Genomic DNA, 17,451 nt, shown 5'->3' on the forward strand with positions numbered 1-17,451 from the left:
CCCAGCTGGCTCAGTGGTAAAAGAAAAAAAAAAAAATCCACTTGCCCGTGCAGGAGACTCAGAAGAGGGGGTTTGATCCTGGGTTGGGGGGATCCACTGGAAGAGGAAATGGCAACCCACTCCAGTATTCTTGCTGGGAAAATCCCGTGAATGGAAGAGACTGGCAGGCTACAGTCCGTGGGGTCAAAAAGAGTCAGATGCGACTGAGTGAGCATACACACACATACACACACACAGGACAGGAAAAAAGAACTAACACAGCCCAGGGGCAAAACCATCCCCTAAGCTACTGTCCAGCTCTTGTGAATGTAAATAATTTCCAGTCCTTCTTCTAGAAAGGATAGAAAAGAACTCAGTCAGCATTATTAATGGCTGCATACTGCGTACTTGAAATGGTAGAACTCCTCAGAGTTGACTTAAGTTGAAGCAGGAGGTCTGGACCTCTGTCTTACGGCCTCAACCAGCCACTAGATTCATACTGCCCCAAGGAGAGGGCTTAACCTTGGGTGAGACAGCTTCTTTCAGCTCCTGAGGAAGGACTTAGCTGGGGAAATGAGTGCCTGGAACCTGAAGGGGGAAAATACAAGCTGCATCTCACAGCATCCACTATGGATAGGACAACCGAGTGATGCTGGGTAGGCAGGTGATTCAACAAGTCTGAAGCTGGGAGAGATACCTAGGGCTGGAAACACAAAGATAAAAGTCTTTGTACTAAAGATGTTATCTGAGGTCACAAGACTGGATAAGATCAACAAGACAGTGAAAGTGTTACTGAGTCCAAGCTTGCTCTACTCACCACAGGACAGGCTAATGAATCAGAGAGACGAGGTGTTGAGGCAAGGAATATGATCTTTCTCAGAAAGCTGGCTGATGGAGAAGATGGAGGACTTACTCTTCAGAGTAACCATCTTGTCAGAGTCTGGATGCCAAGTTCTTTTATAGAGTCAGAGAGAGAGAAGCAATGAGGAATTAAAATCAAAAGGCAGAATAGAGAGGGAGAGGCAGTGGGGAAGTAAAGTGAAAGGGTCTTCAGTCTCCCAAAACATCTCCAAAGGAAATGGCTGGCCTTTGGAAGGGCTGTGTTAATCTCTTCTTTTTGTTGTAGCTATTCATAGGTGGGCAGGGTCAGAATATATCTCTATGAGCCGAACAATGGCATTTTAGTTTACAGTTGGGCAGTGCCCATCACGGTCCTCTGAGGCAGGCTATTACATATGATTATAATGAAAGTGAACGTCGCGCAGTCATGTCAGACTCTTTGTGACCCCATGGACTATACAGTTCATGGAATTCTCCAGGCCAGAATACTGGAGTGGGTGGCTACCCCTTCTCCAGCACATCTTCCCGACCCAGGAATCGAACAAGGGTCTCCTGTATTGCAGGCAGATTCTTTACCAACTGAGCTATCAGGGAAGCCCTGATTATAATGACAAAAGCAACAAAAAGCAAGTGAAAGAAACAATTTCCAATATGGAATCAGAACTGGCTTCTTCTCTGCAACAAAAGTAGAGTCAAACAAGAGAAGGAGAACCGAGGACTGAGGCAGAGGACACTTGCACCTAGAAAGAGAATCCATGAGGGCAGGGATCTTGGTCTTTTTTGTTCAAAAGCTCAAAACACTGTAAGTGCCCTATAAATATTTGTTGAGTAAATTAAAACGGCCAAAAGAAAGCTCAAGATGGAAAAGGGATTCAAAATCACATTATGCATCAGGGAAAAATAATTGTGTGTTATAGACTGAGTATCTGTGTCCCCCATCACCCTAAATTCATATGTTGAAGCCCCAACCCCCATTGTTACAGTATTTGGAGATGGGGCTTTGGGGAGGTAATTGGGTCAATTGGTGGAGCTCTGGTCTGATGAGAATTGTGCCCTTTTCAGAAGAGACACCTGAGAGCTTGCTTTCCCTCTCTCCACACACGCACCAAGGAAATGCCTTGTAGGCACACAGCAAGGAGGTGGCGCTGCCTGCAAGCCAGGAAGAGATCTCTTGCCAGAAATCCATCATGTAGCATCCCGACCCCAGACCTCCCATCTCCAGAACTGTGAGAAAACACATTTCTGCTGTCTAAGCCACACTGCCTATGGTATTTTGTTATGGCAGTCCAAGCTGATTAATATATTATGTAGCCTGCAAGATGCACTGGCCTTCCCCCAAGAAAATCTGAGTAAGAAAAACAAATGAAGTCCTTAGCAACCAAGAGCATTCAACTGTGATTCCAGGCCAGGTCTTGTACAAAACAAGTTCTCAAGAGTGAGACACGAGTGAAGGTCTGATGACCAGCCCTGGCCTGCTGTGGGGGCAGTGGTGTCATCTCAGGCAAAACACCTGCACCTTCATTATTGGTCAGCTGAGAAAGTTGTGTGATCATGTACTATTATTACTTTTAAATGCAGAGATAATTCGTGTTCATTTTAAAGCTTCAGCCATTGCAGAAAGAAGGTGCATGCTCCGTCGCCCAGTCGTGTCCTACTCTTTGCGATCCCATCTCCAGGCTGCTCTGTGCATGGGATTTCCCAGGCAAGAATACTGGAGTGGGTGCCATTTCCTCCTCCTGGGGATCTTCTGACCCAGGGATCAAACCCAAGTCTCCTGTGTCTCCTGCATTGGCAGGCAGATTGTTTACCACTGAGCCACTGGGAAGCCCCTATTGTAGAAATATGTGGAGTAAAACATGAAATGTTCTCCTTGCGATTCTAGAGTTACCAGTGTAGCAAACATCGTCCCAGAACTTTTTTCTGCCATAGCCCTGCTCAAATCTTCCCTTCAGGGAGGCTTCCCATGTCTCAGGTCCCATCTTTCCCTTGATACTCTATACTGGCAGACAGAGGTTTAAGGGACTGAAGGCAAGAGAAAGAGCCGCTTTTGTCAAAGCATCACCTGCTTCAGAGAAAAATCTCAGAATGATCATTTATGGAACCGGCCAACTCAGCATCCAGTTGACAAATAGAAGACCTTCTGCGGTGCTACCACTGGTGGGAAAGAGAGTCAGAGTATGTATCTCATAGGACAAATTTTGAATATATTTAGCCATTTATTTTTTAAAAGTGAGGTATAACACACATACAGTAAAATGTACAAATATTTTTAAAATTTATTTTATTGAAGTACAGTTGATTTATGATGTTGTGTTAATTTCTACTGTACAGCAAAGTGATTCATTTATATACACATGTATATATATATATCCATACATGATACACGCACATTCTTTTTCGTACTCTTTTTGATACTCTTTTCCCAATCCAAGCCTCCCCCACCAACCACCCTCCCACATGGCAACCACATCTCTTCTCTAGGTCTGTGAATCTGTTTTATTTTTAATTATTAATTGATTTTCGGTTCCACCAGGTCTTTTGTTGCTATGCATGGGCTTTCTCTAGTTGCAGAGAGCGATGGCCACTCTCTGGTTTCCGTGCATGGGTTTCTCCCTGTGGTGGCTTCTTTTGTTATGGAGCACAGGCTGCAGGTGCTTGCTCTTTGATAGCTGCAGTACACGGGCTCAGGAGTTCCAGCAGGCGAGCTCTAGGGTGCGTAGACTTCAAAAGCTGCAGCACACAGGCTCAATACTTGTGGTTCGGGGACTCTAGTTGTGGAGGGGCTAAGTTGCTCTGTGGCACGTGAAATCTTCCCAGACCACGGATCAAACCCGTGTCCCCTGTGTTGGCAGGTGGATTCTTATCCACTGCACCAAGGAAGTCCAGACTGTTTCTATAATGTGTATAACTTATGTTGTGTCATAGTTTAGATTCCACGTATAAGTGATACTATATGATATCTACCTTTCTGTCTCTTTAACTGAGCATTCAAAGCGTTAATCAATTGCTAGTGTGGAAAGAACCTGCACTTTGCAATTAGACCTAAAATGTCAAATCCCAGTTGCATGAATCACTTAGCTTCATTGAGTTAATTCCTCCAACTGTAAAATGGGAACAGTAAGGGCACATCTACTTCTCAGTACATTTCCTCCCATAGGTCACCCCACGTTTGATCACAAGCGTGAGAGCTACCTGGCAAACCAAAGGCTGAGTGTAGGGGTGGTAACTGAGACTAGCCTGCCAAGGCCTGTAAGTCCCAGCAGACTGGAGATTCTGAAGCCCGGATCTCTGCGAGGTGAGAGGAGAGGACCCAGATGTGGCCAAGGATGAAGCAGGAGGAGCCTTCAGGATCCAGGCTCTGAGACCCTTTGGAGCTCTGAGACCCCATCAGCCTCCTGCTCAAACACACATGTATGTTTTGTCACGTCGGATGAGGTCTTGCCACGTGAATCTGTCTTGTTTGCTGTCCATAACTAGATCACCGATGAATGAGCTGTGACCTTTGAGTCAGAACTTGAGCTTCCAATCTTTCTTTTGCCACTAGTTTGCCACACAGTCTTGGTCAAACTCTCCAGCCCTGCTGAGCCTTATCCATCTTGGTGATACAATGAGATCCTCCCAGCTCTAAAAACTATGACACTGAGCTTGCACTTGAACTTAGTAAACTTGACAGCAAACCAAGGTCCCCAGAGCAGCTCTTCCAGGAGGACTGCTGACTTTGGCTGCCTTGCTCCTGTTGAGCATGGCATGAGTGGGCACTCAACAGCTGTTGTATAAATGAATGAATGGCTGAATGATTCTAGGCTTTACCATTGAGCATTCAGACACCACTCTAGCCAAGGAGTGCATTTTGGTGGAAAGCACTTGGGCTACAGAAGCAGACATATTCCGACTCTGCTTATAGACTTGGGACCTTGGGCAAGCTACTTAATCTCTCTGAGTCTTGATGTCTTTATTAGTCCTTGTAGGATTACTCTGAAGATTAGAATGGATAATGGGTATAAAGAATTTAACATAATGTTGGCACATAGGAAATGCTCACACTATTCCTCATCAGTCCTGACAGCCAAAGAGACAAACAGTGGCAAGAGCGCCAAAGCCCGGCACTGCTTACACAAAAAGGTAGAAACAGCAATAATTGTAAGTCCCTTATATTGTGTATAGTGCTTCACAGATGGTCAAGCGTTTTTTGTTTTTATTGTATATGTCTGATTGTATCTTCATATTCCTGTGAGATAAGATAAGAGGAGCCCACCAGGCTCCTCTATCCATGGAATTCTCTGGGCAAGAATACTGGAGTGGGTTGTCATGCTCTTCTGTAGGGGATCTTCCCGGCCAGGGATCAAACCTGCATCTCCCGCATTGCAGGCAGATTCTCTACTGGCTGAGCCACCAGGGAAGCCCTCATATGCAGAGTGAAAGTGAAGTCGCTCAGTCGTGTCTGGCTCTTAGCAACCCCGTTGACTGCAGCCTACCAGGCTCCTCTGTCCATGGGATTTTCCAGGCAAGAGTACCGGACTGGGGTGCCACTGCCTTCTCCTAGCCTTGTCTATAATCTCCATAATAATAACTCTATTATTTTCTCCTTTATAATTGGGAGGAAGGGGGTAGGCAATGTATAGTACTAAAAACCTATACACAGGAAAGACCTGTCACAGCTCAGGCCCTCATAGGGTTCATAAAACTAGCTTACTAATTTTTTCAGATACACTTAACACTAGAATCCAACTTACCTCACAACCAAGTTACGTGGTAATCAGTGCATGACTTTATATTATAAATGTCTTTCAAGAATCATTTTTCAGTCATTAAAACATAAATATATTAAGATGTCTACACTTAAAATATTACATCATTAATATTGTTCTCCATTCGGGTATTAAATACAACATTGACAGGGTTATTTACTGAATTAAGAGATTTTTACAATGTAGCTAAGTCTCAATTTCAAATACAGTTAACAAAGATGGCAGACTCAGACAACACTGGTCTTGAGCATGCCTATCTTATTACATACTTGAATGTAGCTCCTTGACAATAAAAATGCTTTTGTTGCTTTGTTAGCACTGATAAATCTATTATTTCAAACAGAGTACTGAAATGCTGGGCTAGATGACTCACAAGCTGGAGTCAAGATTGCCAGGAGAAATATCAACAACCTAAGACAGGTACATGATACCACCCCAATGGCAGAAAGTGAAGAGAAACTTAAGAGTTTCTTGATGAGGGTAAAAGAGACGACTGAAAAAGTTGGCTTAAAATTCAGCATAAAAAAACTGTCAGTAATATCATAGCAGGGGTGGGAGGTGGGAGGGGGGTTCAGGATTGGGAACTCATGTACACCCGTGGCTGATTCATGTCAATGTATGGCAAAACCAATACAGTATTGTAAAGCAAAATAAAGTAAAAATAAAGATTTTTTTAAAAAAAGCATCCTCTTCAGTCATTTCATGGCAAATAGATGGGAAACACTGGAAGCAGTGACAGATTCTATTTTGGGGGCTCCAAAATCACTGCAGATGGTGACTGCAGCCACACAATTAAAAGATGCTTGCTCTTGGGAAGGAAAGCTATGACAAACCTAGACAGCATATTAAAAAGCAGAGACAAAGGCCTGCATAGTCAAAGGTATGGTTTTTCCAATAGTCATGTATGGATGTGAAAGTTGGATGCTTTTGAACTGTGGTGTTGGAGAAGACTCTTGAGAGTTCCTTGGTCCTCAAGGAGATCAAACCAGTCAATCCTAAAAGGAAATCAACTCTGAATATTCACTGGAAGGACTGATGCTGAAGCTGAAGCTCCAATACTTTGGCCACTTGATATGAAGAGCCAACTCATTGGAAAAGATGGTGATGCTGGGAAAGACTGAAGGCAGGAGAAGAGGGTGGCAGAGGGTGAGATGGTTAGATAGCCTCACAGACTCAGTGGACATGAGTTTGAGCAAACTCTGGGTGATAGTGAAGGACTGGGGAGCCTCACGGGCTGCAGTGCATGGGGTCACAAAGACTCAGACCCAACTTAGTAACTAAACAAGAAAGATAACTAGCAATGCTGAGCATCTTTTCATGTACAATGCACAAATCTTAAGTATACAACTTGAAAAATTCACACACATATACATATACATATACATACACACACCTCTGTAACTACCACAGACAAGGAGCTTTCCCAACACCCTGGAATTTCCTTAAGCTCCTTTCCAAGCACTATCTAACAGGTAATCAGTGTTCTGACCTGTTCACCAGCTATTAGTTTTTCCTATTCTTGATCTTCATCTAAGATGGAATCACACAGAGTGTAGTATTTCATGTCTGCCTTCTTTTAGTCATCATATACCTGCGAGGTCCCCTCAAGTTCCTGGAAGTAGCAGGAGCTTGTTCTTTTTAATTGCTCAGTAGTAGCCTGCTGTGGGCTTCCCTGGTGGCTCAGCGGTAAAGAATCCACCTGCAATGCAGGTGACGTGGGTTCAATCCCTAGGTTGGGAAGATCCCCTGGAGAGGGCATGGCAACCCATGGCAGCATTGTTGCCTGGAGAATCCCACGGACAGAAGGGCCTGGTGGGCTACAGTCCTAGGGTCGAAAAGAGTTGGACACGACTGAAGCACCTGGGCACACATGTATGCAACTGCTTGTATCCTTTCCACTGTTGCTGGACCTTCGGTGTACTTCCAGTTTGGGCTACTGTGAGTAAAGCTGTTAAGCTGCCCTGATCATTCTTGTGTTTTTCTGACGGGCATGTGCGCCCGTGTCTCTTGTGTATTCCATCTAGGAATCAATTTGCTGGCTCGTGATTTGTCTCTTAAGGGAAGGCTTTGTAGGGATTTGTCCTGGCCATGAATGCTGAGGCCCCAGAAGGCACTGTAAGAATATTTGTGACATGGTGAGAAGCACGTGTGCCTGACAAGGTCATTTCTCTCTAGAAAGCGTGACAGTCAGAGAATGACCTTAAGAACCCCCAAGACTGGGGACAGGTCAGCTTGCCCAATTCCCACAGCCTGGAGCAAGGCCATGCAGCTGTTTCCAAGGTCGGCCTTTCACTGACCTCCCTGGCTGTTTATCTGGTCCTGGCCCCGCAGCTTAATGAGTGACTTAATGTAGGCGAAGAAGTTCACATCATCCGAGCTGCGGACAGGCTTGCTCGGCTCAGGTCAGGGTCTCTTCCGACCTCTAGAAGGACTTTGAGTTTTGGGGACTCAGCCCTGATGAGCAGGAAGCCAAGGGACGAATCAGCAGCCTGGGTGACAGCGGGGCTCCTGAGGCGCTCGGCTCATGGTGCCACCAGAGCCGGCAAATCAGAGCCAGGAGGTGGAGGGGGCAGCAGTCCCGCGGAGTCAGGTGGGGAGATGCCGGCTCAGCGCCCGCAGCCCTCGTAGCCCTCGGGCTCTGTCTGGGATGCCACCTTCTTTGCTGCACCGGAAGCCTCGGGAGCACTTTATGCACTGACCCACCATAGCATCCCTGGAATCAGACTGGAAATGCTTCAGAGACCTTTTCTCTTACAGTCATCGGCTTGATGGCTCCCAGGCAACACAGCCTCCCAGCAGAAGCACAACCCCTCTACGCAAACCAAAGCAGCCGGAGAGGGTGGAAATCAATAAGCCCCAGCCCTGCCAGTGGCGTCTTGGTGACACTTCCCCCTGGAACCACGGTTTGCTGCTAAGTACAGTGGGTTAACAGGACCCGCTCTGGTGTACTACCCGGAGTGACTCAGAGAATCACCTAATCTTTGCCCGTCAGAAAGCGTAAACCTGGCTCTGTAAACAAAAAATATTGTATTCGGCCTCAGCAGTTGTGTATGGGCAGAGTGAAGGGATGATCAGTCCAGTGGCGCTGGCTGAGGGCTGCCCAGCCTGGAAAGTCCCTCCCTTTGGGGCCTCATTGTCACCCCCCTTCCCAGGCAGAGAGCAGATGGCTGCAGCACAGCCTAAGCCCAGGAGGCCTGGGGCAGCCCAGAGCCCAGGTGGGATCAGAGAGGTTAGGAATCAGTGCAGAGAAGCATGTCCCCTTTCGGTCACTGATTCCACAAGTGTTTATTATTATCTTTATTTGTAGATGAAAACTCAGACACTCAGAGGTTAAGAAATGTACTCAGGAATGCGGAATGCTGGCGCCAGGACCCCACTGCAGTCCCCTTTTCTCCAAGTTCCACCTCTTTTTTTTTTTTCGGCTGCACCACACCACCTATGGGATCTTAGCTCCTCAACCAGAGATTAAACCCAGGCCCCCAGACTCCTGTGCATTTGAATCAGCATCTCCAGAAGCAAGCTCTTGAGTCTCAGTGCAGCCAGTCTGGCAGAGATGCAAGCACAGGTGTTGTCGGTCACCGGCATAGATCAGGAGCAGTGACAGGAGATGAACAGCTAAGCCTTAGATGTAGGGCTACCAAGCACCAGCTGTGTGATCTCACGCTGCTCAGTTCATACTTTTCATCACTATTTCTCCACGTGATCAAATTAGATACAGTAAAACCTCTCATAGAATTTTGATGGGACAATGTTGTGAAGGTGTCTGTTGGCCGGCTGCCCCTGCATGTGGACCCAGGGGCTATAGACCCCCTGCCTGTGCTAATCATAAAGCCTCTGGAGGGGACCTCTGTGTATTGGGGTGGTAGCCCAGGCCTTGAGGCCAGATGCCCAGACAATACTGGCCAAGTCTACCTGGTTTGGGTCCTCTGGGCCATCGGTATTACGTCTGCTCCGCTACCACGGTGGTCCCGCAGGAAAAAGCAGAGGTGTGAGTGCCTGGGCATGGGTACCACACTCCCCCAGGATGTGGGATGCTGACATACTTCCCAGGTGTCCAAGCCTGGAGGATGGCCCAGTGCTCACTGCCCTGAAATGTTGACCAGGAGGATGGCAGAAATCTTGGAGAACTCATCGCTCAGATAAGGACCTAGAGATTCGAAAAGAAAAGGCTTGCTTGAGGTCACATAGCAAATTAGTGCCTGGGTGTGGTTGCCAGAGACCTCCTCACTGAACTTAAGTCTGACTGAGGGCCAGCACAAGACAGGATTGGGGGAGGGTGAACATTCTTCCCCAGAGGCTCTGTGCCCCGCAGCTGAAGGGAGGTAGGCCCTATATCTGTGGGACCTGGAGCCTCTGACCAAATGAACCCCTGACCTCTCCTCTGATCCCTTTCATGCCACAAAATAGACTTTGGTAACATTCAGACAAGCAAACAGTGGAGACCTGTGGTGCTCTTTCCAGGTTGGCACTTTCTGTGCCAGCTGAGGGCAGGGCCAAAGGCTCAGCTGCAAGGTTCATTGAAGGGATCTAAGATAAGCCTGGGGTACCTCAGGTCAAAGACTGTCTATTTTTCTGGCATCATTTTGCTGCCCTCTGTGTTTCTCTGCTGGACCCCAGTGACCTTTGTTGACCTTTGATGTTGGCAATTTGATCTCTGGTTCCTCTGCCTTTTCTAAATCCAGCTGGAACATCTGGAAGTTCTTGATTCATGTATTGTTGAAGCCTGGCTTGGAGAATTTTGAGCATTACTTTGCTAGCGTGCAAAATGAGTGCAATTGTGAGGTAGTGTGAACATTCTTTGGCATTGCCTTTCTTTGGGACTGGAATGAAAACTGACCTTTTCCAGTCCTGTGGCCACTGCTGAGTTTTCCAAGTCTGCTGGCATGTTGAGTGAATGCAGCACTTTAACAGCATCATCTTTTAAGATCTGAAATAGCTCAGCTGGAATTCCATCACCTCCGCTAGCTTTGTTCATAGTGATGCTTCCTAAGGCCCACTTGACTTCACACACCAGGATGTCTGGCTCTAGGTGAGTGATCACACCATCATGGTTATCTAGGTCATTAAGATCTTTTAAAAATAGTTTTTCTGTGTATTCTTGCCACCCTTTCTTAATATCTTCTGCTTCTGTTAGGTCCATACCATTTCTGTCCTTTATTGTGCCCACCTTCGCATGAAATTTTTCCTTGGTATCTCTAATTTTCTTGAAGGGATCTCTAGTCTTTCCCATTCTATTGTTTTCCTCTATTTCTTTGCATTGATCACTGAGGAAGGCTTTCTTATCTCTCCTTAATATTTTTTGGAACTCTGCATTCAGATGGATATATCTTTCCTTTTGTCCTTTGCCTTTCACTTCTCTTCTTTAATAACTTATAATGGAAAAGAATCTGAAAAAGAATATGTGTGTGTGTAACTGAATCACTTTGCTGTACACCAACACAACATTGTAAATCAACTATACTTCAATAAAATGAAAAAAAAAAGTTAAACATAGAATTCCCATAGGGTTATAGTACAGCGTTAGTTGCTCAGTCATATCCAACTCTTTCTGACCCCGAGGACTGTAGCCCACCAGGCTCCTCTGCCCATGGAATCCTCCAAGCAATAATAGTGGAGTGGGTTGTCATTCCCTTTTCCAAGTGATCTTCCCGACCCAGGGATCAAACCCAGGTCTTGTGCATTGCAGGAAGATTCTTTACTGTCTGAGCCACCAGGGAAGCCAAGAATTCCCATATGACCCAATCATTCAGTCCTAGGTATATGCACCTCAAAACTGAAAATAGGTATTCAAACAAATACTTGTCCATGAATGTTCAGAGCAGCAAAAGGTGGAAACAGCTCAAATGTCCATGAATGGAGGACAGGATGCAGGACAGCCACACGAGGAACTAGTGTTCAGCCATCTGAAGGGGTGGAGCACTGACGCACACTGCCAGACCCATGAACCTCGGTAGGATCATGCTGAGTAAAAGAAGCCAGACCCAGAAGGGCACGTATTGTGTGATTCTGTTTACATGAAATGGCCAGGAAGGAAAATTCACAGAGACGGAAAGCAGGCTGGCAGTAGCCAGGCACTGAGAGGAAGGGGACCAGGGAGCGACTGCTTGATGGGTATGGGGTTTCCTTTTGAGATGATGAAAATCTTTTGGAATTAGATGGAGGTGACGGCTGCACACGATTTTACATATTCTGTTGTTGTTGCTTTGTTGCCAAGTCCTGTCTGACTCTTTAAGACCCCATGGACTGTAACCCTCCAGACTCCTCTGTCCATGGAACTTCCCAGGCAAGAATACTGGAGTGGGTTGCCATTTCCTTCTCCAAGGGATCTTCCCAACACAGGGATTGAAGCCACATCTTGCAGGGTTCCTTCCTTGCAAACTCTTCATCTTGGGGAGTCATCTGAAAATCTAAGACTCTCTGCTCAGCTCACTTTCTGCTGCTCCCATGGAGGGAAAAGTGAGCTATGACCTCAGAATCTACTAGCACAATGTCCTGGTTCTTGTGGCTCCCCAATGGAATTAGTGAAGACACAGAAGCAGCACACCTGGGGCTTCCCTGGTGGTCCAGGAGTTAAGAATCAGCCTTGCAATGCAAGGGACACGGGTTCGATCCCTGGTCCGGGAAGATCCCACATGCCAAGGAGTAACTAAGCTGTGCCCCACAAATACTGAGCCTTGCTTTAGAGTCCACCAACGGCAACTGCCTAAGCCCGTGCACCTAGAGCCTCTGCTCTGCAACACACTACAATGAGAAGCCCAAACACCGCAAGGAAGAGTAGCCCCAGCTCGCCCCAGGTAAAGAAAGCCCACGTGCAGGAAGAAGACCCCCCACAAGCAAAAAATAAAATAAAAAAATACATTTTTAAAAGAAGCAGCGGAGCTAGAAGAAAGCTCAAGCTCTGTTGTACATATTAGGTTTGGGGGTCCTGCTCCGCCCCTTCCCCATTTCCCCAGTGCACCCAGTGCTCTGTGTGGTGGGCCAGCAAGAGCTAAGGCCCAGGAGGACTGGCAGAGGAGCCAGGCAGGAGGGATAGAAGGCGACTGTCAACAAGCCAGTGTGGAGGGCATTGTGTTCCCAGCCATCTGGATCAGGCTTCACACTGTGCAACTCTCTTCCTCTGATTCCCACCTGATTTTTACAATCACTTGTGGATCAGCCAGGCCAACAGACTTCCTCCTCACTTTACAAGATAAACTCCAGAAGGACTTCCCCAGTGGTCTAGTGGGTAAGACCCCACACTCCCAATGCAGGAGGCCTGGTGTCTAACCCTGGTTGGGGAACTAGATCCTGCATTCAATAAGATCCTTTGAGCCACAACTAAGACCTGGCACAACCTAAATAAATCAATGAATATTATATATATATATATATATATAAAAGATAAGCCCCAGAAATTGACTTGCTTCAGGGTCATCCAATGAGGGTTAGGACCCAGGTCGCCAAACTCCCCAACTCCAAGATCTTTCTATTGGTTCTTCTCCAACACCTCCTAGAGACCACTCCAACTCACCCAAAAGGAAAAGACTTCCTCTCTCAAAAAGCATTTTCCACTCATGCTAGAGTGGTGGGGAAGGGGCAGGAGGAATGACTATCTTCAGTTGTCGGAGTTTCCTAGATGGACAGGCTGTCCTTGATCTTGGAAAGATTAGATGTCAAAACCCTCTAGACATAGATGCTTCCTGAACTGACCTTTCAGAGCCAACAATCAGGGCTTGGCTGGGCTACCTCTGGTCCCACCTCACACGCTCCTGCTTCCGAGCTGCCTGCTGATGCTCTCGACAAGGCCAGTGGTGCTTGATTCTGCCGAAGCAGCTATAGAAATCTGGATCGTTTCCTGTGGCTTGAAATGCAAAGCTGCAGGCAGAGCAAGCAAATAGGTATCCCAAGGTCGCTGGACAGGGAACTGGAGAAGGTCCGTTTTCATTCCAATCCTAAAGAAAAGCAATGCCAAAGAATGTTCAAACTACTGCATAATCGCACTCATCTCACATGCTAGCAAAGTAATGCTCAAAATTCTCTAAGCAAGGCCTCACCAGAATGTGAACTGAGAACTTCCAGATGTTCCAGCTGGATTTAGAAAAGGCAGAGGAACCAGAGATCAAATTGCCAACATCCTCTGGATCATAGAAAAAGCAAGAAAATTCCAGAAAAACATCTACTTCAGGGCTTCCCCTGTGGCTCAGCTGGTAAAAAAAATCTACTTCTGCTTCATTGACTATGCTAAAGCCTTTGTGTGGATCACAGCAAAGTGTGGAAAGTTCTTCAAGAGATGGAAACACCAGACCACCGTACCTGCCTCCTGTGAAACCAGAATGCAGGACAAGAAGCAATAGTTAAAACTGGACATGGAACAATGTACTGGTCCCAAATTGGGAAAGAAGTACATCAAAGCTGTATATCATCACTCTGTTTATTTAACTTCTATGCAGAGTACATCATGCAAAATGCCAGGCTGGATGAAGCACAAGCTGGAATCAAGATTGCCAGGAGAAATATCAATAACCTCAGATAGGCAGATGACACCACCCTTATGACAGAAAATGAAGAAGAACTAAAGAGCCTCTTGATGAAGATGAAAGAGAAGAGTGGAAAAGTTGGCTTAAAACTCAACATTCGGGAGTGGGATGGCAGTGGAACCAGCCAGAGTTGGCCCTAGGCTGACAGATTTCACTCTCTGGCCCGAAACATGGCCTGGGGTCCTGGCCCTCTAACCCAGTCTCGTCCCAACACTGTCGCCGTGCCCAAGAGAGGGAAGCGACTCAAGTTCCAGGCCTAAGATGCCTGCTCAGGCAGAGTGACCGTGGTGGATTCTGCCAACTCAGATCCAGCCGTCATGAGGTCTGGAAGGGTCAAGAAAGCTGTCGCCAATGCCGTTCAGCAGGAAGCCTCCCAGGTTCCTTCAGTGGAAGCTCTTTCTGGAGCTGGTAAGCCCTGTGACATCATAAATAGCAGTGGTGAGACTGATGCCCAGGAGGGAAAGCATCCATGAGAGAACTATCTCCAGAAAAAAGAAGAGCAAGAGGCACAAGAGAAGACCTGGATGGGACTGGAGGAGAAGAGTATCCCATAGATATTTGGCTATTGCTGGCCCCCTGTATCTGTCCTGAGAACACTGAATTTTTCCCCAATTTGTAAGAATGCCTGGACTCTCATTTGCACTGCTACCTTTTGGACAAGGTTGTACGGAAGACACTGCACACTGGATGCCTCTCTGCCTTAGCACCTGTGACCTGAGTCAGTGGAGAAGCTGCACGGTCTTCAGGCATGTGTGATCCGGTCTCTGTACCACATGTATGAGCCATCTGCTGCGCAAATCTCCAAGAATCCAGCCATTCCAAAAAGCACTTCTAGTATATTAAAGAATTCCAAATGCTTACTTTTCTGGTGCAGAAAGATTGTTGGGAACAGCCAGGAACCAATGTGGGAATTCAACTTCAAGTACAAAAAACAGTCCCCAAGATTAAAGAGCAAGTGCATGGAAGGACTGCAGCCTCCCATTCAGTACCAAGATGTTCATAACAACCCAGACCACGACTGCTGCCTACTGCAGGTCACCACCCTCAATTTCGTCTTTATTCCAATTGTCACGGGAATGCTATTTACCCTGTTTACTATCAGTGTGAGCACGGACATGCAGCATCATTGAATGAGACTGGTGTTCCAAGATTATCCTGTCCGTGGTGGTCAGAAACTGCGCAGTGAATAGGGTGTGCAAGTCATCCTGGACCCAGTGCACAGAGTTCAACTTTTTGACTGGTGGCATCCTCAGTATCCGTCTTCTCTGAGAGCGTAGATATTACTTCCTGTCACTGAGGGCAGCTTTGAGCTAGGCCAGTCCATTTGTAATCAGATTCCAGTTTGGAAGGGGCAGCTGGATTGTATATCTAGTCAGTAATGCACATGCTGTTTAGGTTTCTGGGGTTCCTGCTAGAAGAAGAAGGATCGAATCAGGAGGAAAAACAACTAATATTTATAAATATATTTTAACTTTTGCATTTGAAAGGAGAAACCTGGCCCTATTTTCTGTGTTAAACCCCATTTGGTGCTACTGAGTTTGTTGTTCTTTGTTCTTTTATCCCAGGCAAAGTGAATGATCTTGCTTTAGGGGAAAATTAAACCCTTAAATCTCCAAACAAGGAAATTTTAACATTCCTTTATGGATCAGAGTAACCTTAGAGGCCTAAAGTTGTTGCTACTATTGCTTTCAGTTTAGCTGCCCCTCAAATTCAAGTGAATATTTCCTTGTTTCCCTTTACCCTTATCTAGAAATAAAACAGGTGACTGGGTTCTCAGAACCTTAAAAAAAAAAATTCAAAAAACTAAGATCATGGCATCCGGTCCCATCACGTTATGGCAAATAGATGGGGAAACAATGGAAAGACTGACAGACTTTATTTTCTTGGGCTCCAAAATCACTGCAGATGGTGACTGCAGCCATGAAATTAAGAGACACTTGCTCCTTGGAAGAAAAGCTATGACCAACCTAAACGGTATTAAAAAACAGAGACATTACTTTGCTGACAACAGTTCATCTAGTCAAAGCTATGGTTTTTCCAGTAGTCATGTATGGATATGAGAGTTGGACCATAAAGAAAGCTGAACACAGAAGAACTAATGCTTTTGAACTGTGGTGTTGGAGAAGACTCTTGAGAGTCCCTTGGACTGCAAGGAGATCAATCCTAAACTACTTAAACCAGTCAACCCTAAAGGAAATCAGTCCTGAATATTCATTGGAAGGACTGATGCTGAAGCTGAAACTCTAATACTTTGGCCACCTGATGTGAAGAACTGACTCAATGAAAAAGACCCTGATACTGGGGAAGATTGAAGGCAGGAGGAGAAGGGGATTACAGAGAATGAGATGGTTGGATGGCATCACTGACTCAACGGACATGAGTTTGAGCAAGCTCTGGGAGTTAGTGATGGACAGGGAGGCCTGGAGTGCTGCAGTCCATGGGGTCGCAAAGAGTTGGACACGACTGAGCAACTGAACTGACTGACTGATAAGATATTGAGCATAGCTCCCTGTGCTATATAGTAGGTCCTTGTTGCTTATCCATTATGTTCAAGTTTTTGAAAAATCAATTTACTTTTGATGTCTTCCTTGCCCTTAAATGTCTAGACCTACATTGCCCTATACAGTAGCCCCCAGCCCCATCAGTTACTTAAATTTAGACTCAGTTCAATTCAGTCACTCAGTCATGTCCGACTCTTTGCAACCCCATGAATCGCAGCACGTCAGGCCTCCCTGTCCATCACCAGCTCCCGGAGTTTACTCAAACTCATGTCCATTGAGTCAGTGATGCCATCCAGCCATCTCATCCTCTGTCATCCCCTTCTCCTCCTGCCGTCAATCCCTCCTGGCATCAGGGTCTTTTCTAATGAGTCAACTCTTCACATGAGGTGGCCAAAGTATTGGAGTTTCAGCTTTAACATCAGTCCTTCCAAAGGACACCCAGGACTGATCTCCTTTAGAATGGACTGGTTGGATCTCCTTGCAGTCCAAGGCACTCTCAAGAGTCTTCTCCAACACCACAGTTTAAAAGCATCAATTCTTCAGTGCTCAGCTTTCTTCACAGTCCAACTCTCACATCCATACATGACCACTGGAAAAACCATAGCCTTGACTAGATGGACCTTTGCTGATAAAGTAATGTCTCTGCTTTTGAATATGCTGTCTAGGTTGGTCATAACTTTCCTTCCAAGGAGTAAGCATCTTTGAATTTCATGGCTGCAATCACCATCTGCAGTGATTTTGGAGCCCAGAAAAATAAACTCTGATACTGTTTCCACTGTTTCCCCATATATTTCCCATGAAGTGATGGGACCAGATGCCATGATCTTCGTTTTCTGAAAGTTGAGCTTTAAGCCAACTTTTTCACTC

General features: G+C 46.1%; 1 pseudogene; it reads left to right on the top strand.

The window, feature by feature from the left end:
* Positions 1-14,253: 14,253 nt before the first annotated feature.
* On the top strand, positions 14,254-15,411 carry LOC138426801 (transmembrane protein 183 pseudogene; annotated as a pseudogene).
* Positions 15,412-17,451: the final 2,040 nt, after the last annotated feature.

The sequence above is a fragment of the Ovis canadensis genome, chromosome 21 (assembly GCF_042477335.2).
Source record: "Ovis canadensis isolate MfBH-ARS-UI-01 breed Bighorn chromosome 21, ARS-UI_OviCan_v2, whole genome shotgun sequence".
Lineage (NCBI taxonomy): Eukaryota > Metazoa > Chordata > Mammalia > Artiodactyla > Bovidae > Ovis > Ovis canadensis.